Here is a 20,397-nt window from a genome sequence, read left to right as displayed (position 1 = left end):
GAAGAAAAAAAATTGCCTTCCAATTTCTGTATTTATTTAGGCCAAAATGAACACCTTAACATTTTATTACTTTTTTAGATCCTTTTTTTTAAATTTAAATTTCACACCATCTCCATTGTAGTGGACATCACGATATTTCTTTCTAAAATATGACTAAATAAAAAAAAAAGGGAAAATGTACAGATTAGTGATTAATGAATCACATTAACCCAAGAAAAGATGTCAAATTTAGAAAATACATTTAATAACCAGAAGTTATCCATTTCTGGTTTTAGTCTACTGTTTGTTACTTGAAATGAAAACCAAACTGCAAACTGCAGGGGTGTCCCCAAACACTATTTCCAAGAAATGACTTTTTTTTTTTACTTATTTAATTTTGTATTATTTTATTTATTTTGAAAATGATAGAAGTATATAACGCCACACATAAATAAGGACTTTCTTCAGAATATCAGCACACATGGCCTCTCTTGGCTTTCCCAGAGTCTTCTGGACTAAAACAATGAAAAGTGCAGTTACAGGAAAATGATGAGGAAAAAGTTCTACAAACTTCTCAAGCAGGTCTTCCCGCAACTGGAACCATTATGATGAACCAAATAATACCAAAGCCACCAGAAGATGGACCACTGTGAACAGAAGGGAGCATCTTAGCTTATTGTCACAAAGTGGTTTGATGATAAACCTGTGGTGATGGCCTCCACCATTTACGGGAAAGATCTAAATGATATTTGCAATCAATGGCCAAAAAAAGAAAAAACTTGTGTCCAGATACGACAACAAGAAGTGATGGAGGGTGGCATAGATCTTTATGACCAAGAACCAAGAAATGGACATTCCCATCTCAAATGTCTGGTCCTAGAAAAACATACAAATTAATCCTGTCCCACCTAGCATGGTGACTTTCCTGCTATCTCTGGCTCTGATGGTGCATTCACACCAAAAGTGTTTTGAGCATCAGGGACATTTCTTTTACATTTAAAGACTATGTGGAGGTGCAATAAGGGCTATGGAGGAGCGTTCCAAACGTCTAGCATGACACATTTTGAACCATTTTATATATATAATTCCCTTCTCACCCTCCGCGGGTGGTCTGTTTCATCCTCTGAGCTCGGGTCCTCTACCAGAGGCCTGGGAGCTTGAGGGTTCTGCGCAGTATCTTGGCTGTGCCTAGAACTGCACATTTCTGGACTGAGATGTCTGATGTTGTTCCTGGGATCTGTTTGAGCCACTGCTCCAGTTTGGGGGTGACTGCCCCGAGGGCCCCCATGACCACAGGCACCACTGTGGTCTTCACCTTCCAGGTCTTTTCCAGTTCCTCCCTGAGGCCCTGGTATTTCTCCAATTTCTCATGCTACTTTTTCCTGATGTTGTAGTCACTTGGTATTGCTACATCCACCACAACGGCTTTCCTCTGTTCTTTATCCACCACCACAATGTCCGGTTGGTTCGCCATTACCATCTTGTCTGTTTGGATCTGGAAGTCCCACCGGATCTTAGCTCGGTCATTCTCCACCACTTTTGGGGTGTTTCCCACTTTGATCAGTAATAATATCGGACATTCACATCGTCCCAAATTTTCATGTTTGTGCAGCTTTAACAATTACTTTTCTGTAGCCTTGGAAATTAGCCTGTAACATTAGCACCTCACTTTTTAAGTTAACCTGGATAACAATTATACAAAAATGTGTTATTTTCAATGTAATGATAAATAGCAGAATCATAAAGATTTTAGTCTGTATTTTGATATTCAGTCAGTTTTATAGGTTAAATCAAATTTTTTCCAGCCATTTATAGCTTTTATGTCAATTTCTCTGTGTGGCACCTTCGGCCCACACAGAGAAAGTCACGCCACCCATCTGTTGTGACCTGGATGGTAGGAAATTTATTTTCCAGTTGTCCATAAACCTAATCTAAGCATCAGCTAAAGCAGCCGATATGTTCCCTCTACATGTCTCTGCTCCACCCATATAAATACACCCGCCGCACTCTGCAGCAGCCACCAGGCAGCAGCTCTAGAAGGACAGTTACACTTTTTGTAAAACTATGACCTACCAGATACAGATTTTTGTTGTTTCTTATAATTACCAAAGTTCAAATATACTTTGTTTTTACTTTTCTATCATGAGTAATTATTTATAAATTGAACCAGGGCAATCACTGAAATATTTTTATTTAAAAAAGACAAAAAGTTTGGAGTTGATATTTAAAGATGCCCGTAACATTTTATATTTGCAGTTAGCTCATTAAGGCTGGATTTTACTATAAAAAAGCAACATTTGGTGTGTATTTCTGGAGAACGTACCTAATCTGAGATTTCAAAAAAGTTTGCCCTTTTGTGTAAATACAGCATGCTACATGACAAACTGAAGCTGAAAGTTCAAAAATATAAAACTTCCTTGGTATCTACAGAGCTCAGCTCTGAGTCATATTTTTGGCCATAAAATACCTATTATTTTCATATGGCATTAAATATCATATTTAACTGTGGGCTGTAGTTACATATAGAACACAGAGCTCTATATGTAACTAGAGCTCAGATTCTCTACAATACATCTCATACAGCTAAAGTATTCATATACATCCTTTACAGAAAGATTTGGTCAACACCATTGGTGAGAGCGTTGCATTGGGAGCTGCAGGAGTGATCTTCTGGGGGCGCTCAACCTATGCAACTAGTGTAAGAGCATTACTTTCTCTACTCCCCTCATGTTGCATAGGCTGCTATTATGTATTTTAAAGCTAATATCTTTCCTCTGTGCTGCAGAGCGGCTGTTCTGACTTGAATAACTATTTTAGGGGAGACATGGGACGGTACCTTCTCAATGTGACCACAGCAGTAAAGGAGTGCAGCCAGAAATTGTGCAATTTTAATGGTCGCTGTGTTAGAGATTTTTTGGTATTATCATTTTGTTGTTACTTTAGTTCATATTCAGTCTAATGTTAGAGCAGTTTAAAGTGTTCTCTTCTTTAGTGTGTGTATTAACTGACCTGGGGGTCACAGCTGCCTGTTCATCTTCAGGTGAAACAGTTTGACCAAGATTTGAACCGGGCTCAGGCCGTAAATCAGATATCGCATCTGGAACTGGGTTGCTTTGTTTAGGTAAATTGTTTTACGACCTTTGCTGTTTTTTCTCTGCTGTCTATCTTGCCTATCCTCCCTCTTTGAATTTTGAAAATAAAAGACAAGCTCTACTCAAAGATCTTGAGAACGCTCTGTGAACAGCTCGGAGGAGCTGACAGAGTTTTTTCTCCTTCTGCAGAAGCTTTGTCATAAAATTCATATACGTTGTCTGTGGTTCTTTTATGTAGGTTCTAGGAAAATACCTATCATGCTGTCTTCGCCGAGAACCGGACAGGGCCGTGTTTCTGCACCTCAACGCCTCCACTCACAGTATCATAAGTCAGAGCGGAAATCTGAAGGTCACAGGATCCTCAGGCCAAGCAGAGCTAAAGGCCTTCCGTCAGCACTTCAAGTGCCAGTGCTACAATGGGACCAAGGGAGAAAACTGTAAGATGGGAGGACAAGGAGAAGAAGCAGGAGAAAAAGGGCAGAGTAGTGCCACCTCTGTTTTAGGGATGTGGCCTCTCTGCTTTGTTCTCCAACTCGGACTTCTCTCTCCGTTTCATTGAAGAAACCAATAAACCAAACTATTCTCTGGCTCTGCCAGCACCAAAAGGGAAAGTTTTGGTTTTCTGGCCTGAAAACAAAAATAAACTGCATTGTGAAAGCATCACTTCAGGAGCAGTGGGTGCTCAGTGCTTGGATTCAGAGGTTTATATGGTAACAGGTTTCCATTTCAGCACACATTGAACTAAAAGTACAGCGTGTGTTTTCTGGAAATAATTATCTTAGTACATTTTTTAATAGTAAACATAATGGGTCAATTAAAACCTTAAAAACTTGAAACATGCATATCCTCCTGAGAACCGAAGAAAAAAATGTGCCTTCCAATTTCTGTATTTATTTCGGCCAAAATGAACACCTTACCATTTTATTATTTTTTAAATTACTTTTTAAAATTTCAATTTCACAGCATGTCCATTGTAGTGGACATCAGGACAATTTCAGTCTAATCTGACTGACTTAAAAAAAATAGGAAAGTGTACAGATTAGAGATTAATGAATCATATTAACCCAAGGAAAGAGGTCAAAATGAAAAAAAAAAATTAATAAATTGGGGGTGTCCCCAAACACTTTTGCCAAAAATGAAGACTTTATTTATTTATTTTTTATTTATTTAATTATTTAATTCATTTATTTTGAACAAGACAGAAGTATAAAATCACACACATAAACAAGGACTTTCTTCAGAATATCAGCACACATGGCCTCTCTTGGCTTTCTCAGAGTCTTCTGGACTAAAAAAAATGAAAAGTGCAGTTAAAGGGAAATGATGAGGAAAAAGTTCTACAAACTTTTCAAACGGGTTCCCACAACTGGAACCATTATGATGAACCAAATAATACCAAAGCCACCAGAAGATGGACCACTGTGAACAGAAGGGAACATCTCAGCTGATTGTCACAAAGTGGTTTGATGATAAACCTGTGGTGATGGCCTCCACCATTTACGGGAAAGATCTAAACGATATTTGCAATCGATGGCCAAAAAAAGAAAAAACTCGTGTCCAGGTACGACAACCAGAAGTGATGGAGGGTGGCGTAGATCTTTATGACCAAGAACCAAGAAATGGACATTCCCATCTCAAATGTCTGGTCCTGGAAAAACATACAAATTAATCCTGTCCCACCTAGCATGGTGGCTTTCCTGCTATCTCTTGGCTCTGATGATGCGTTCACACTAAAAGTGTTTTGAACATCAGGCACATTTCTTATACATTTAAAGACTATGTGGAGGTGCAATAAGGGCTATGGAGGAGCGTTCCGAGCGTCTAGCATGACACATTTTGAACCATTTTTATGACGTTCTACAGACTGTGAATGTAAACCAGATGGACCTGATGCTCAAAACGTGTTTGATGTGAACGCACCATGAGTCTGTCTCTTCATCAGATTGTTCTGGATCTGATGAAGACACCTACCAGAGGCTGATACTAATCTTCATCTGACAACTGTTTCACTTATTTCTCCTACAACAATGTGGAGACGTTAAATACACTGAAATGGCCTTGATGTCCACTACAATTGACAATCATAAAGGTCTTTTATTTCTAAACAGAAATTATTACATTGTTTTCACTTGTCTAAATATTATCATTGGTATTTAATTAACAAGAATATCAATAATTATGACAAAAATAGCAAATGAAAAAAAATATTTGACTTGGGAATAGGGACAAAACGGGTCCTATGGATAAAGCACAAAATTTGAATAAAATATACACAAAATATATTTTTTCCAAATATCTGACTAAACTAACCTGGGTCATGTGAGCACAACAATGTATGTTTTCCTGGTGTTTGCTGAATATTTATTTTAAACATTGTGGTAGGTTGTTACCACCCGGCTCGTGAGCCGTAACAAAAGCCAGGGAGACACGGCCTTCAATACAAGAAATACGCTCTTTATTAAACAACACTAATAAATAAACAGCGACAAGCGGGTGGCCCCCCTGTGGTCGATGTCATCTCTGCAGCCGGTGGTAAGCGGAAAAGAAAAAGATCAAACAAAACAAAACCCAAACAAAGACGGGGTGGGCAGGCAGGTGAGGGAATACCCACCTCTGTAGAGCAGAGCTGGGTGGAGAAGCCGACTCAGCTCCAAGCCAGCTTCAGCTCCTCTATCCTCCTCCCACGCGCTGAAGCAGGCTGCTTATATACCGAGGACGCGCTGGGCCTGGCGAATCCTGGTCCCGCCCCTTCTGCTCCGCCTCAGGATAAAACAATAAATGACGGATCCCTCCACGTGAAGTGGAGGGGGACGTCACACCCTCACCCACAAACACGGGTTCCCACAAGGAAATCCCGTCATCATTCAATTGAATCATCATTCAATTGTTTTGAATGATGTTCGCAAAGATGTGATAATAATACATCCAATTTCTGCAGCGACTCAGAGTTGGAAAGACGCCCGTGCGTCATGGCGCTGTCCAAGGTACCAGTCTCCTCTTTATAACAAGTGTCCAGACAAACCTCATTAACCGCACAAACTGGGCGTATGTGCTCGGGAGATTTTTTTACATGATCTCGCGCATAGTATGGCTTTAGCAAATTCACGTGGCACAACTGCGTGTTTTTTCTGCGCTCAGGCGTTTCAATGAGGTAGTTTTGATCAGAGAGTCGCTTTAACACTGTATACGGGCCAGAAAACTTTTCTTGAAAAGGAGATGTAATAATAGGACACAGTGCCAAAACCTGATCCCCGGGCAAAAATGAGCGTTCCACTGCTCGACGATCAAATAAAGATTTCATTTTATGTTGGCTAGAAGACTATTTTTCTTTAGCCAAATTCCGCGCTGCATACAGTCTATGCCTAAAACCATTTACGTAGTCAATCCGATTTTGGGGTGGTTCTGGTTCTTTCCACTTTGTTGCCACAGCTGCTAACGAACCCTTAACGGTGTGTCCAAACACCAACTCATTTGGGCTAAAGCCTATGCTCTCCTGAGTAACCTCCCGAGCAGCCAACATCAACCAGGGTAACCCATCCTCCCAATCCTTCCCCAGTTCTATACAATAAGCGCGAAGCAATGACTTTAAAGTCTGATGGAAACGCTCCAACGCTCCTTGACTTTCTGCATGGTAAGCCGTAGATCTGTTGTGTTTAACACGAAGCTGTTTTAGCACCTAGCCAAAAAGACGTGAAGAGAAATTTGTGCCTTGATCCGACTGAATAGTCTGAGGAATACCAAATACAGAGATGAACTGAGAAAGAGCACGCACCACAGATTTTGCTGTTATTGTGCGTAACGGGTAAGCCGCCTGATAGAGTACTTTGGCACATAACAGTCAACAAATAGCAAGCCCCAGATCGCGACCTTGTCAAAGGACCAACACAATCAACAATTAAGTGCTCAAACGGTTCTGTTGCAACAGAGATGGGTAATAAATGAGTGGGTTTCAACGGTTGGTTAGGCTTTGCAGTTAACTGACAGACATGACATGTCCTAACATAGGAGGAAATATCCCTCTTCAAACGAGGCCAAAAAAAATGTCTAAGGACTCGGTCGTATGTTTTTTTAACACCAGCTTGTCCAGACTCATCATGTGCTATTTTCAACAGTGCTTCACGATATTTAGAGGGAACTACTACTTAAAACACAGCATGTTCCACAGAACCAAAATGTGGCACCCATTTTCTCATTAGCACCGAGTTTCGAAGAAAATGCGCACCTTCGTGGTCTGAAACGGCACCCTCCGAACGAACTTGCTGAAATAGTTCCTTTAATGAGGAATCTGCACGTTGTTCCGTTATCAAATCAGTACAAGTGACAGGAAATGGGAAATCAGCCAGAGGAAAAAAGAAATTGTGATCTTTATTTTCATCTTGTGCGTCCTTCTCACTGTTCACCTGAGAGCGCGACATAGCTCGAGTCACAGCAGCTGTGAAAACATTCGAAAATTCACTCTCACTCTCCTCTTGTGGATTAAACTTTTGAGACTCCGGCTCACCATCAACTGAGGCTGCGGGTAATTCATCTGTCCACATGCTGGAACCTGCTAGATCATTACCCAAGATGACCGAGACCCCGTCAATAGGTAACGCAGGCCGCACCGCCAGCAAAGCCTCTCCACAAAAAAGCTGGCATTCCAAAAACACCCTGTGGAGAGGAACCAACAAAACATTCAAACCCATATCCCTCACCGGAATACAGTTGTCCATGTCAGCGTGCTCGGAGAGAGGCAATACATCCGCCTGAATAAAAGAATTAAACGCACCAGTGTCTCCAAGTACTTTCACAAGTATTTTCTTTTCACCTTTTGCCAATGATACTCAACCATCTCTTATAAATGGTAAATATGATTCCAAAGGCTCTATGAGCGGTGATTCCTTTCGTTTCTCTACACCTGTAAACACAGGTGCCGCTAAACCAGCGCCCTCTGGCCTATAGGCTGAAATGTTGGAGTTCTGGACTTAAATAGATGGCAATCCGCTTTTCAATGACCACGCTTATGGCAGTAGTTACACCGATCATTACTGCCAAAAGAACCAGAAGGTTTAACTTCCACCTTACGCACTCCAGTAGGACGACAAAAATGATCGCTTCGCCCAGTGTCCCCCCTGAAACCACTCGCTGTTGGAAACTGGGATTTGTGGGTCAAAACGTAATCATCCGCGAGTGCCGCGGCTGCAGCTGCAGTCTGAGCTTTCTGTTCACAAATATAAGTTGCAACCACCTCAGGAACTGAGTTCTTAAGTTGTTCCAAAACAACAAGTTCACACAACTGCTCAAATGTTTTAATTTCTGCGGCCGCGCACCATCGCATAAAATTCATTTTAATATCTCTGGCAAATTCCAGATAACTCTGCTCAGAGTTTTTTCTGCAATTCCTAAACCTCTGCCGATATTCCTCAGGCACCAACTCATAAGTTTTTAAAACAGCAGCTTTCACCTTAGCATAATCATGGCAATCAGAGTCAGACAACATAGAAAAAACTTCTTGAGCACACCCCACAAGCACACACTGCAACAATAGCACACGTGCAGAGTCAGACCAGCTGCGCGCCTCAGCCACACGCTCAAAAATGACAAAAAAAGAATCTGGATAAAGTTCATTAAATTTAGGCAACAAACGTAAATTCCCAATGACATCAAACTCCATGTCAACACCATCAGAAGCAACAGAAGGAGAACGAGAGACTCCAGAAGCGACACCCTGTTTAGCCAAATCTAACCGTGTCCGTTCGATCTCCAACCTAGTATGCTCTGCCTCCAGTTGTGCTTTCCTTTTGAATTTATCGTGCTCAAACTGTAGCAACAGTAATTCCCTATGCTGTTCACATGTCAACCCAGGGGGTAAAACAGCAGGTTTAGATGCACTAATTTCACCAACTGATCTGTGCAAAATGTCCTTTTCAACTAAATTTGCGACCAAAATGGACTTCACGTTCTCTTTAGACTGTCGGCCATCAATTTCTACACCGTAGTGTTTTCCAATCTCGAATAACTGCTCTTTTGAGCAATCTTCCAAAAACTCCTCTGAGGGAGAATCAAAAAATCCAGAAAGAGAAGTCATGATCGCTTATAATAACGGAACTCGAACAATAATCAGGGAAAAGCGCCAAGTCGTGTATACAATAGGCAGACTGAAGAACCCCACTACTCTTGCCTATATGCAAAACTTACCTAACAAACAGCTGATCCCTAGTCTTCACGCTTTTTGGCGGTGGGTTGTTATGCACCTTAAACCAGCGGGCCAGAAAGGAAATCTATACAGATCCCCTGACTAGAATCCCACGGATGTGCTCCAGAGATAACTGTAAACAGTTAACACTAACCACCTAGAAGCGACACTACCAAGACAACAACCAGATGAAGCCCAAAGGAGCCACACCTCTATCGCCTATCAGGGGAGCAAAGCTGCAAACAGGTTCACACGATCAACACACCGATTACAGAAAAAAATAAAATAAATGAAGCACCACACCCGGAGAGAAAAAACAAACAAACAAAAAAACAAATTACGCCATCCAACAACCACAAAATGATTCCAAGCCTATTCTCGAACCAACGGTGGACATTTAAACAAAGAAAAAAGTCCAGAAACCAAAATCTAACCAAAAACGACAAACTATTCAAGTGCAACCAGGTTCAACTAATGACGAGCCCCCATTTTGTTACGACCCGGCTCGTGAGCCGTAACAAAAGCCAGGGAGACACGGCCTTCAATACAAGAAATACGCTCTTTCTTAAACAACACAAAAAAATAAACAGCGACAAGCGGGTGGCCCCCCTGTGGTTGATGTCATCTCTGCAGCCGGTGGTAAGCGGAAAAGTCCTGCAAAAGGAAAGAAAGATCAAACAAAACAAAACCCAAACAAAGACGGGGTGGGCAGGCAGGTGAGAGAATACCCACCTCTGTAGAGCAGAGCTGGGTGGAGAAGCCGACTCAGCTCCAAGCCAGCTTCAGCTCCTCTATCCTCCTCCCACGCGCTGAAGCAGGCTGCTTGTATACCGAGGACGCGCTGGGCCTGGCGAATCCTGGTCCCGCCCCTTCTGCTCCGCCTCAGGATAAAACACAATAAATGACGGATCCCTCCACGTGAAGTGGAGGGGTACGTCACATAGGTGGATGTGTCTGTAAAATCCCTTGTGCTGGAGCAGAACTCAATACATTATTGTTAGAATTATTATGTTTATCATTCTTACATTTGTAATTTTAGGTTACTAGTTGTTTTGTATTTAGAGGTTTAGTGTTCAAATTTGTTAAAACTGTGGAGACACAATTAAATCTTTCCTTAATCTCAAGCATGTTTTTACAGATGGTGACTTCCCAGATAGCACACGATGCTAAATCAACGTTGAAAAATATTTAGAATCGTTGATATTTGGTTGGAAGTTGACAAATGATGGTGGATCAACCATCAAACAACCATCCAGCTCTAGCCAAGTAACTAACGTTGAAACTGTGTCATTGAATCAATGTTGTTCTGTCATTGAAATATAAAGACTGAAACGCGTTTGTCTGATCAACATCTCATCAATGTTGAATCAATGTCAGCTGTTTTGCCGTACTCCTTCCCCTCCCCTCCTCATCTGAGCTGTGGGTCAGATGAGGAACATTTCATTACTGATCGGGGGTTATCATGTTTTAAATTAAGCACTGTAGAGGATAGTCGGTGCTGATTCCTTTCTGTACATTTTCTTACTTGTTCATAACAGTTCTCACTGACTGTTTGCGTGTGATATATTGACACAAAAACATCTACAACTTACTACAAGGAGTAGAGCGGTCCACCCTCACCATTTACATGAGTGGGATGGCCCAACCACACAGTTGCTTTGCTGTTGGCTTGTTGGCAAAAAATGTTAATTCAATGTTGAATTATTATCACAAAGGTTGCATGTAGGCTTGCCAGAGCTGTTGGATTCAAGTGTGTTGGACCAGGGAGACAACTAAGAGTGGGAGGACGCTGCAACAGGAAGACGGTAGCACAGCCAGAGCCTGTGTTGGGGAACGCTTGTGTTTGGAAGGACAGACTTCAGGTTTGAAAAATTTTGACGAGTTGTGGAGTCGGACCCAGGTCGACTGGTTGGCGGAAGAGGTACGACCAGACTGTGAATGGTTGGAAGGATGTCAGAGGGAAATGTGACAGGTAGTGATTGTGCGGAAATGGAAGAGGGTGCTGATGATGTGAAAAATGAAGGACCTTGGCAGATTCAAAAAGCTAAGCATAAACGGAAAAAATCAAGGCAACAAATAGAATCATCTGTTTCCGAGGATGAAGGAGAAGCTATTAAGATGACAGAATTTAAAGTAATTCTGAAGTTTGTCAAAGAGGGTGTGTCCTTTGGAAATTGGAATCCAATAAAGCTCACAAAAGAAATCAATGCTCTGGTTGGAAAGGTGAAATTTTTTAAAGTATTAAGAGATGGATCGTTGTTGATTATCTGTAATGATATTAAACAAAAAGAAAAGGCGATAAATACAAAAAGAATCCTGGGTGAGAATGTAAGAGGAAGACTTTTGGATAACAAAAAGTATGTATGCGGAGTCATTTCGGGAATTCCACCTGATGTACCAGTTGTTGACATCAAGTCTAATGTTTCAGGAGGGAAAGTGGTGGAAGCCAAACGATTGAAAAGAAATAAAAATGGAGTGAGGAGTGATAGTTTTTCTATCATGTTAAAATTCGAAGAGAACAGTTTGCCAGATAAAGTGTTTGTGGGATACATGAGCTATGATGTCCGACCATTTATTCCTCCGCCCCTGTGATGCTTTAAATGCCAGAAGTTTGGACATGTCGCTGCAGTGTGTAAGGGGAAACAGAAATGTGGGAGATGTGCTGGGGAACATGAGTATGGGAAATGTGAGGAAGGAGCTCCGCTGAAATGTTGTAATTGTGGAGGTGAGCATAGTTCAGGATTTAGAGGATGCACAGCTAGTAAAAGAGCTGAGGAAGTTCAGAAAATCAAAGTCACTACAGGCATTACTTATGCGGAAGCAACGAAAAAAGTTCCTGTTCAACCAATATTATATCCAAAGAAAGTGTCTGGAGGAGAAAAAGAAAGATCTAATTGTTCAGAATGCTCCAAGATTAAAGGTGATACTCTACTCATGACAAAGGAGGATTTTGTATTGTTCATGGTAGAAGTTGTTAACTGTACTGCTCAAACACAAAGGAAAACGGAAAAAATCCAAATAATAGTGAAGGCAGCCCAAAAGTATCTTGATTGTAAAAATGTTAATTGGGAATCAATTAAGGAAAAATTAAATGAGACACAATCTTCTCAACCTCAATCATGCAGTGGCGGCCCCTCCTCGTCATGTTAATTATTCTCCAGTGGAATGCAAGAAGTCTTATTAGTAATGGTCTAGAGTTTAAGAAATATATTTCAGATTTGACAGTTAAACCTCACCTGATTTGCATTCAAGAAACCTGGCTTAAGCCTCATATGGATTTCAAAATTTCTGGGTATGCATCAATTAGGAATGATAGAACAGAAAGACAAGGAGGGGGAGTGGCAACTTTTGTTCTAGACAGTATAAGATATAAAGTGGAATCAATAGGGAAGAATTATGAATCAATAGTTATTAAGATTTGGATAGAAAATGATCAAATGTTGGTGACAAATTTTTATAATGCTAACAAGAAGTTGTCCATTCAAAATCTTAATGAAGTAAATGATCAAAATGTAGGTAAGACTGTATGGTGTGGTGATTTCAATTCTCATAATGTTATATGGGGGAGTCTTAATACAGATGCAAATGGATTGGCTATTGAAGAATTTCTTGAGTTACATTCTCTGGTTTGCCTTAATGATGGCAGCACTACTAGATATGAATGCTGTAGGAATCTAAAGAGTGTTTTAGACCTAACATTGGTTTCAAATAGATTAGCTGGAATTACTTCTTGGGAGGTGATGAGTGATTCTCCAATGGGCAGTGACCATTTTCCTATTCTAGTTTCAGTTGGTTCTGAAGTGATAAAAGAAGAGGAGGGACATATTCCAAGATGGAAGTTAAGTAACGCTAATTGGGAGTTGTTTAAAAATTTAGTTGATAGTCAATTTAATAAACTGGGTGAGAATATGTTTTGTGATGTGGAGATGTGTTATTCAATGATTAAATCTGTCATTATTAATGCAGCTGAAAGTTCAATTTCTAAATCAAAGGTAAGAGGAAATAGAAAGTCTACTCCATGGTGGAATGAGCAATGTAGTATTGCTATAAGAAGAAATAAAGCTTTTAAATAAAGCTTTTAAATTGTTAAAAAGATGTCATACCTTTGAGGCACTAATTCAATATAAGAAAGCACAAGCTATAGTTAGGAAGACCATTAGAGCAGCTAAGAAGGCTTGTTGGAGACAGTATTGTAATTCCATTGGAAGAGAGACCAAATTGTCAGAAGTATGGAGAGTTATTAAGAAAATGAATGGTGTTAAAAAGAGTTTTTCCTTACCGGTTTTAGAATTAAACGGGAAAATAGCGATTAGTAATAAAGAAAAAGCTGAATTATTAGCAGAAACGTTAATTAAAGTACATAGTTCAGAAAATTTATCTGAAGAAATGAAAAGTAATAAATTAGATTTATTGGATAAAAATCCAGAAGTTACTACTAGGAGAGAAGTCACAAACCAGGATATAGATATGCCCTTTTCTATGTATGAGTTAGAAAAAGCTATTAATAATGCTAAGCAATCAACTCCGGGGAAGGATGGAGTGTGTTATGTAATGCTCAAACATCTTAAATATTCATCTCTTACTGTTATATTAAAGTTATTTAATCTGATTTGGATGACTGGAAGAATTCCGGCAGAATGGAAACAGTCAGTTATAATTTCCATATTAAAACCTGGTAAAAATGCAACAGACCCATCAAATTATAGACCTATAGCTCTTACATCCCAATTAGGAAAAATAATGGAGAGGATTGTTACAGATAGGCTTTCATATTTTATTGAGCGTAAAAATAAATTTTGTTCATTCCAGAGTGGTTTTCGTAAAGGGAGAAATACGATGGATGCAGTTCTGTGCCTAGAGTCAGAAGTAAGAAAAGCTCAAGCAAACAAAGAGTTAGTGATAGCTGTGTTCTTTGACATAGAAAAGGCATATGATATGTTATGGAAAGAAGGATTATTGATTAAATTAGGGAAACTTGGTATAGGAGGTAAAATTCCTCCTAAAGTTCCTCAATCTGAAATTCCTCCATGGTTATTTCTAACTCCAGAAGTTGATCTTCAATTAAGTGAAATTCTTAAAAAGGGAAAGACTCCAGAATGGGTTGTAGTTAATAAATATTTTGAAAGATATAAAGACAACATAATTATATATACAGATGGATCTAAAGATCCAAATAGTGGTAGAACTGGAGCAGCAGTGAATATCCCACACCATAAAGTCTTGATTAAGAGGAGAGCAGCTGACCATTTAGCTGTTTTTACAGTTGAATTATCAGCCATTATATTGGCCTTAGAATGGTTGCTTGATACTGATACTAGGGAAGTACATTTATCATAGCATCAGATAGTCAAGCAGCATTATTAAGTATTAAATCTGGCAAATCCTGCAGATTAGATTTAATATTAAGAATATACCAATTATTAGTTCATCTTCATAACAATAAATGCGTGGTTAAATTTGTCTGGATTCTTGCTCATGTAGGTATAGAAGGAAATGAGGAAGTAGATATTTTAGCTAAGCAGGCCTTGAAATCAGATACTGTTCATCTGAATGTTCCTTTGAGTAAAAATGAGGGTAAATCTATTATTCAAAAAGAAATTATTAAGATTTGGCAGGAGCTATGGGATAATCATGAAAATGGGAGACAATTATATACAATTCAAAGGAATGTTGGAGATAGTAATTATCTGAGTGGAAGGCGGAAAGAGGAAGTAGTTATGTCTCGACTTAGAATTGGACATTCTGGACTTAATAGTTCGCTCTTTAAAATAGGAAAGCATGAGACTGGGGCTTGTAGTTATTGCAATCAGGTGGAAACAGTGAAGCATGTCTTGTTAGAATGTGATAAATACTTAGAGGAACGCCAGTTTTTAAAGTTGTCACTAAGCAGGAAGAATATAGGACTGTCTATGATTAATCTATTACAGTGTTTTTCAACCACTGTTCCGCGGCACACTAGTGTGCCGTGAGTGATCGTCAGGTGTGCCGTGGAAATTATTCAATTTCACTACGGTACCGTATTTTCCGGACTAAAAGCTGCTACTTTTTTCCTTAACTTTGAACCATGCGGATTGTAGCCCACTGTGGCTTTTCTGCGGATTTTTCTTCAACCACCAGGGGGCTCTCTAGCAGGAAGTGAATCATTAGAAGTCAAAATTGTAAATCAAAGAAGAACTGCTAATTTTCATTTAGAACAAGCACATGCTAGCAACAGGCACGACGGAGAAATGTTTTCAAACTCATATCATGCAGCTTTTAAGTTGAGGGCTGGCACTACAGGAGGGAAATAGAGCCGCTGCATTTAAGCTCGGTGTGAACGAAACCATGGTTTGACTTTGGAGACGGAGTGCTGAGTCCAGCTGATTTATTAGGACGAGGCATTCTGCTGGGTCCTAATGGAAAACCGAGAGCAGCTTTCAGTTTTTATTTAATTAAATTTTTTTAATTGAGGGTGCTAGTATGGTGCGCTCTATATTCCGAAAAATATCCTAATTAGTTTTAAAAGATTTTTTGAGATTGTCTGCAAATAATGCCATCTTCGAGTATCTGCTGTAGTAGTAGCAGCGGCGTAATCATGTAATGTTCTTACCACTAGATGGCAGTAGGTACAGAGCATTTTACATTAAAACGAGAATTAGTGATGCACGAATGTTACAGATAGCGGTGAGAGCGCTGAATCTAGAAAGACTGTGACGACAGTGATGGAAAAGACAGTGAAGCTCAGCAGTAGTTGGAAAGAGCACGAGTCCATTTCCCACAACATATCTGTGTGAATTGAGCTTCTCTAGTCTGGTTACTATAAAAACTAAAACCAGAGAGACAGAGATGTTGAGGAAGAGCTTTGTCTTTCTTCAATTTCTGCCAGGAAATCATCTGTTCTCATCCAAACATGCACAGGTTTCACACCAGGTGGGTAAAATATACAGATATGGACATTTTGTACATGCAACTCTTCATATTGTAACAGTGAATATGAAGTGAAATGTTTCCCAAATATTATTGCTTCTTTCAGAATAAGAATTATTTTCTGTATTCTGGCTATAAGATGCTTGTGGATTAGTTTGTAAAACACTTTGAAGTTTTCTACAACTTCTTTAAATTTAACACCACAGTGTTGTGGCTGTTCAGGGGTATTTTTGAAGTGGATGTGTTAAGTGCAATTTGAAATAAGAAATGTAAAATGTGATAATACATTTTTGTGTTTATTTGATTCCTATTCGAGAGACTTTGATAAGAATGACTATATATAGGCGGCTACAGAGAATCTTTATTTCCATTTTTAGTTGGTGGCGTGCCTCGGGATTTTTTCAATTAAAACGGTGTACCTTGACTCAAAAATGGTTGAAAAACACTGATCTATTAGATAATAAATCAAATTATGTTAGAAATCTTTTAGTTAGGTTCTTAAATAACACTGGGTTAATGAATCGTATTTAGAATATGGCCAAGTATGTGTGTGTATGCCAGTGCATGCTCATGCATTAATTCATGTATTAATGAGTGTGTTAGGATGTGGATTTGCACATCATTGAGGAAAAAAAATAAAATAAAATTTCCCTCTGAGATCTCTGATGACCACACTCCAGTCTGGTAGGTGGCGGTAAATGCACCTTAAGTTGGATGCCAGCCGCCAATAAAAAACAAAAGAAGAAGAAGAAGGTTGCATGTATGGTTGAGGTCGACAACTGACGGTGGATCATTCATAGAACAACCATCCAACTCTAGCCAATTAACTAACATTGAAACTGTATCACTGAATCAGTGTTGTTTTCTGGTTGACACCAAATAAATGAAATGCCAACTTCAAATCCAGTGTGTTTCAGAACTGGTCCTCCAAGCCCTACTAGTTTTAGGCATTTCCCCAATTCAGCACACATGATCTTAATTGACATCTGATTAACAGGGTTTTGCTGCACTGAAAACACGCAGGTCAGTTTGATTGAGGACAAGGTTTGGTGAAAAACTACCCAGATCACACACAATGTTAAATCAACGTTGAAAAATAGTTAGAATCGTTGATTTTTGGTTGAAGTCGACAAATGACGGTGGATCAACCATCAAACAACCATCCAATTAAACCGTTTAAACTGTGTCAATGAATCAATGTTGCTTTGTGGTTGAAATTTAATGACTGAAATGCCGAGGTCTGATCAACGTCTGATGAATATTGATCAATGTCAGCTGTTTTGCCACACACCACCTTCCCCTCCTCTCCTCATCAGAGCTCTGGGTGAGAGCATTTTATTACTGAGTGGGGGTTATCACATTTTTAATAACACTGTAGAGGATAGTGAGTGGTGATTCCTTTCTGTACACTTTTTTTACTTGAAATAAAAATTCTTACTGTGTGTGATATATTGACAAAACATCTACAGCTTACTACAACAGTGAAGCGGTCCACCCCTACCATTTATGAGTGGGATGGCCCAAACACGCTGTTGGCTTGTTTGCAAAAGATGTTAATTCAATGTTGAATTATGATCACAAAGGTTGAATTTATGATTGAGGTCAATGACAGAAGCTAGAGCAACCATCAAACAACCATTCAATTCTAGCCAATTAACTAATGTTGAAAATGTGTCATTGAATCAATGTTGATTTATTGTCGATATCCATTGATTGAAATGCCAACATCAAATCCAGTGTGTTTCAGCACTGGTCCTCCAGTCACTACCCTGCAAGTTTTAGGCATTTCCTTAATTCAGCACACATGATCTTAATTGATGTCTGATTAACGGGGTTTTGCTGAACTGAAAACACCCAGGTCAGTTTGCCTTGAGGACAAGGTTTCGGGATAAACTCGTGATCTAAATGTTCAATCAATGTAAGCTGTTTTCACACCCCTCTACACACACCCCTTTCTCCCCACCACCCACCCCTCACCTGGGCCCATCTACCCCTCAATCTCCTCCCCCTTTCCACTCTCCTCCCCTCCTCCTTGGGCGCCGGGTGAAACAATTAGCAGGGGTGGACTGCTCCACTCCTTGTAGTACATTGTAGATGTTTTTGTGTCAATATATCACAAACAGTCAGTAGGAATTTTTATGAACAAGTAAGAAAATGTACAGAAATGAATCATCACCCCCTGTCCTTTATAGTGGTTAATTTAACCACTAATAAAATGCTCTGACCCAGAGCTCTGATAAGGAGGAGAAAAGGGGAAGGTGCAGCAAAACAGCTGACATTGATTCAACATTAATCAGACGTTGATCAGACATCGACATTTCAGTGATTAAATTTCAACCAGAAAACAACATTGATTCAATGACACAATTTCAACATTGGCTAGAGCCGGATGGTTGTTTGATGGTTGATCCACCATCATTTGTTGACTTCAACCAAAAACCAACCATTCTGACTATAATTCAATGTTGATTTACCATTGTGTGCAATCTGTGCAGTTTGTTGCACCTCTCATCACCTTCTCATCTCCCCCTACTCCCTCCCAAAGCTCTCCAAACACACCTGCTCCTCCCAGACTTCCCCTCTTTACCCCTCTCATCCCTTCTTCCCTCCCCCCATCCTTGAGCTCTGGGTCAGCATTTTATTACTAAGTGGAGGTTAATCATGTTTCAAATTACGCACTACATGTTGAGAACAGTGAATTGTGATTCCTTTATGTACATTTATATTATGGCGAGTGTCTGTAAATATTATTATTGACTGTGCATAATGTGTTGACAAAAACACGTACAAGTCTCTACTAGGAGTGGTACAGTCTGACTCCCCCTTTTTACACTAGTGGTTTGTCCCAACCAAACAGCCACTTTGCTGCTGGCTTGTTTGCAACTGGCTTCTGAGAGTTTCCTCCTTCAACCACCGACAAGGAGGCAGGGACCTCAACGAGTTAGCTTGGCAGACAGAGAACAACGACGAAAACAATTCAACACATTGGAGGAAGAGAAGAGAAGGGAGCGAGGAGATTCAAGCGAAAACGGACGGACTGAACGCTAGCTTCGCTGGGTGGTGGTTTTGGCATAATCCGGGTTGTGAGTGGATCAGATGGCAAGTAGTAGTGGAGGAAGTTTGGAGGACGAGACTATGGATACAGGGTGGTGTATGGTAGAAAGTAGAAAAGGAGGAGGGGGAAAAGATAAGACAAGAAAGAAAATAAGCACTGGGAAAAGATCTTTTGAAGATGAGGAAGAAGCAGCTGAAGTAAGGAAGAAAGTAATGATGGAAGAGTTTAAAGTAATACTAAAATTTAAAACTGGACAGGATATGTTTGGAGTAAGCCCTATTAGTTTGTCGAATGGACTTAAGAGAGCTATTGGAGAAGTCGAACTAGCTAAAGTCCTAAGAGATGGAAATCTGCTCATCATTTGTAAAAATGCTGAACAAAAGAATAAAGCTCTAAAACTTCAAATGGTGTGTAAAAAGGAAGTGATTGAAAGGAAGGTTGTTGGAGAAGAGAAAGGAGTTAGAGGAGTCATATCAGGAATTCCTATAGGAGAGAATTTGGAGGAGCTGAAGAAGATAATTAAAGGAGGGGAAGTAACAAACATCAAACGCCTGCAGGCTTTTAGGAATGGAGAGAAAACGGACAGTACATCTGTACTGTTAGTCTTCAAAGATAGAGTTCTGCCTGATAAGGTAATGGTTGGATACTTGAGTTTTAATGTAAGGCAGTATATTCCACCACCGCTCAGGTGCTTCAAATGCCAAAGATTTGGACATATTGCAGATGTGTGTAAAGGGTGATAGGGATTTTTTGGTATTATCATTTTGTTGTTACTTTAGTTCATATTTCAGTCTAATGTTCGCCAGTTTAAAGTGTTCTCTTCTTTAAACTGTATGTGTGAACTGACCTGGAAGTCACAGCTGCCTGTTATCTTCATGTGAAACAGTTTGACCGAGATTTGAACCGGGCTCAGATCATGGGACAGATGTTAAATTGTTTTACGACCTTTGCTGTGTTTAGGTAAAATGTTTTACGACCTCAGCTGTTTCCTCTGCTGTCTATCTTGCCTATCCTCCCACTTTGAAGTTTGATAATAAAAGACAAGCTCTACCCAAAGATTGGCAGAACGCTCTGTGAACGGCTCGTAGGAGCAGCTCACTGTGTCTTCTCCTTCTGCAGATGCTTGGCTAAAAACTCATATACGTTGTCTGTGGTTCTCTTTTTCCATGTAGGTATCAGAAAATACCTAA

This window comes from Poecilia reticulata, chromosome 5 (assembly GCF_904066995.2).
Source record: "Poecilia reticulata chromosome 5, P_reticulata-male-v2, whole genome shotgun sequence".
NCBI classification, from domain to species: Eukaryota; Metazoa; Chordata; class Actinopteri; order Cyprinodontiformes; family Poeciliidae; genus Poecilia; species Poecilia reticulata.
This window is presented reverse-complemented; position numbering follows the sequence as displayed.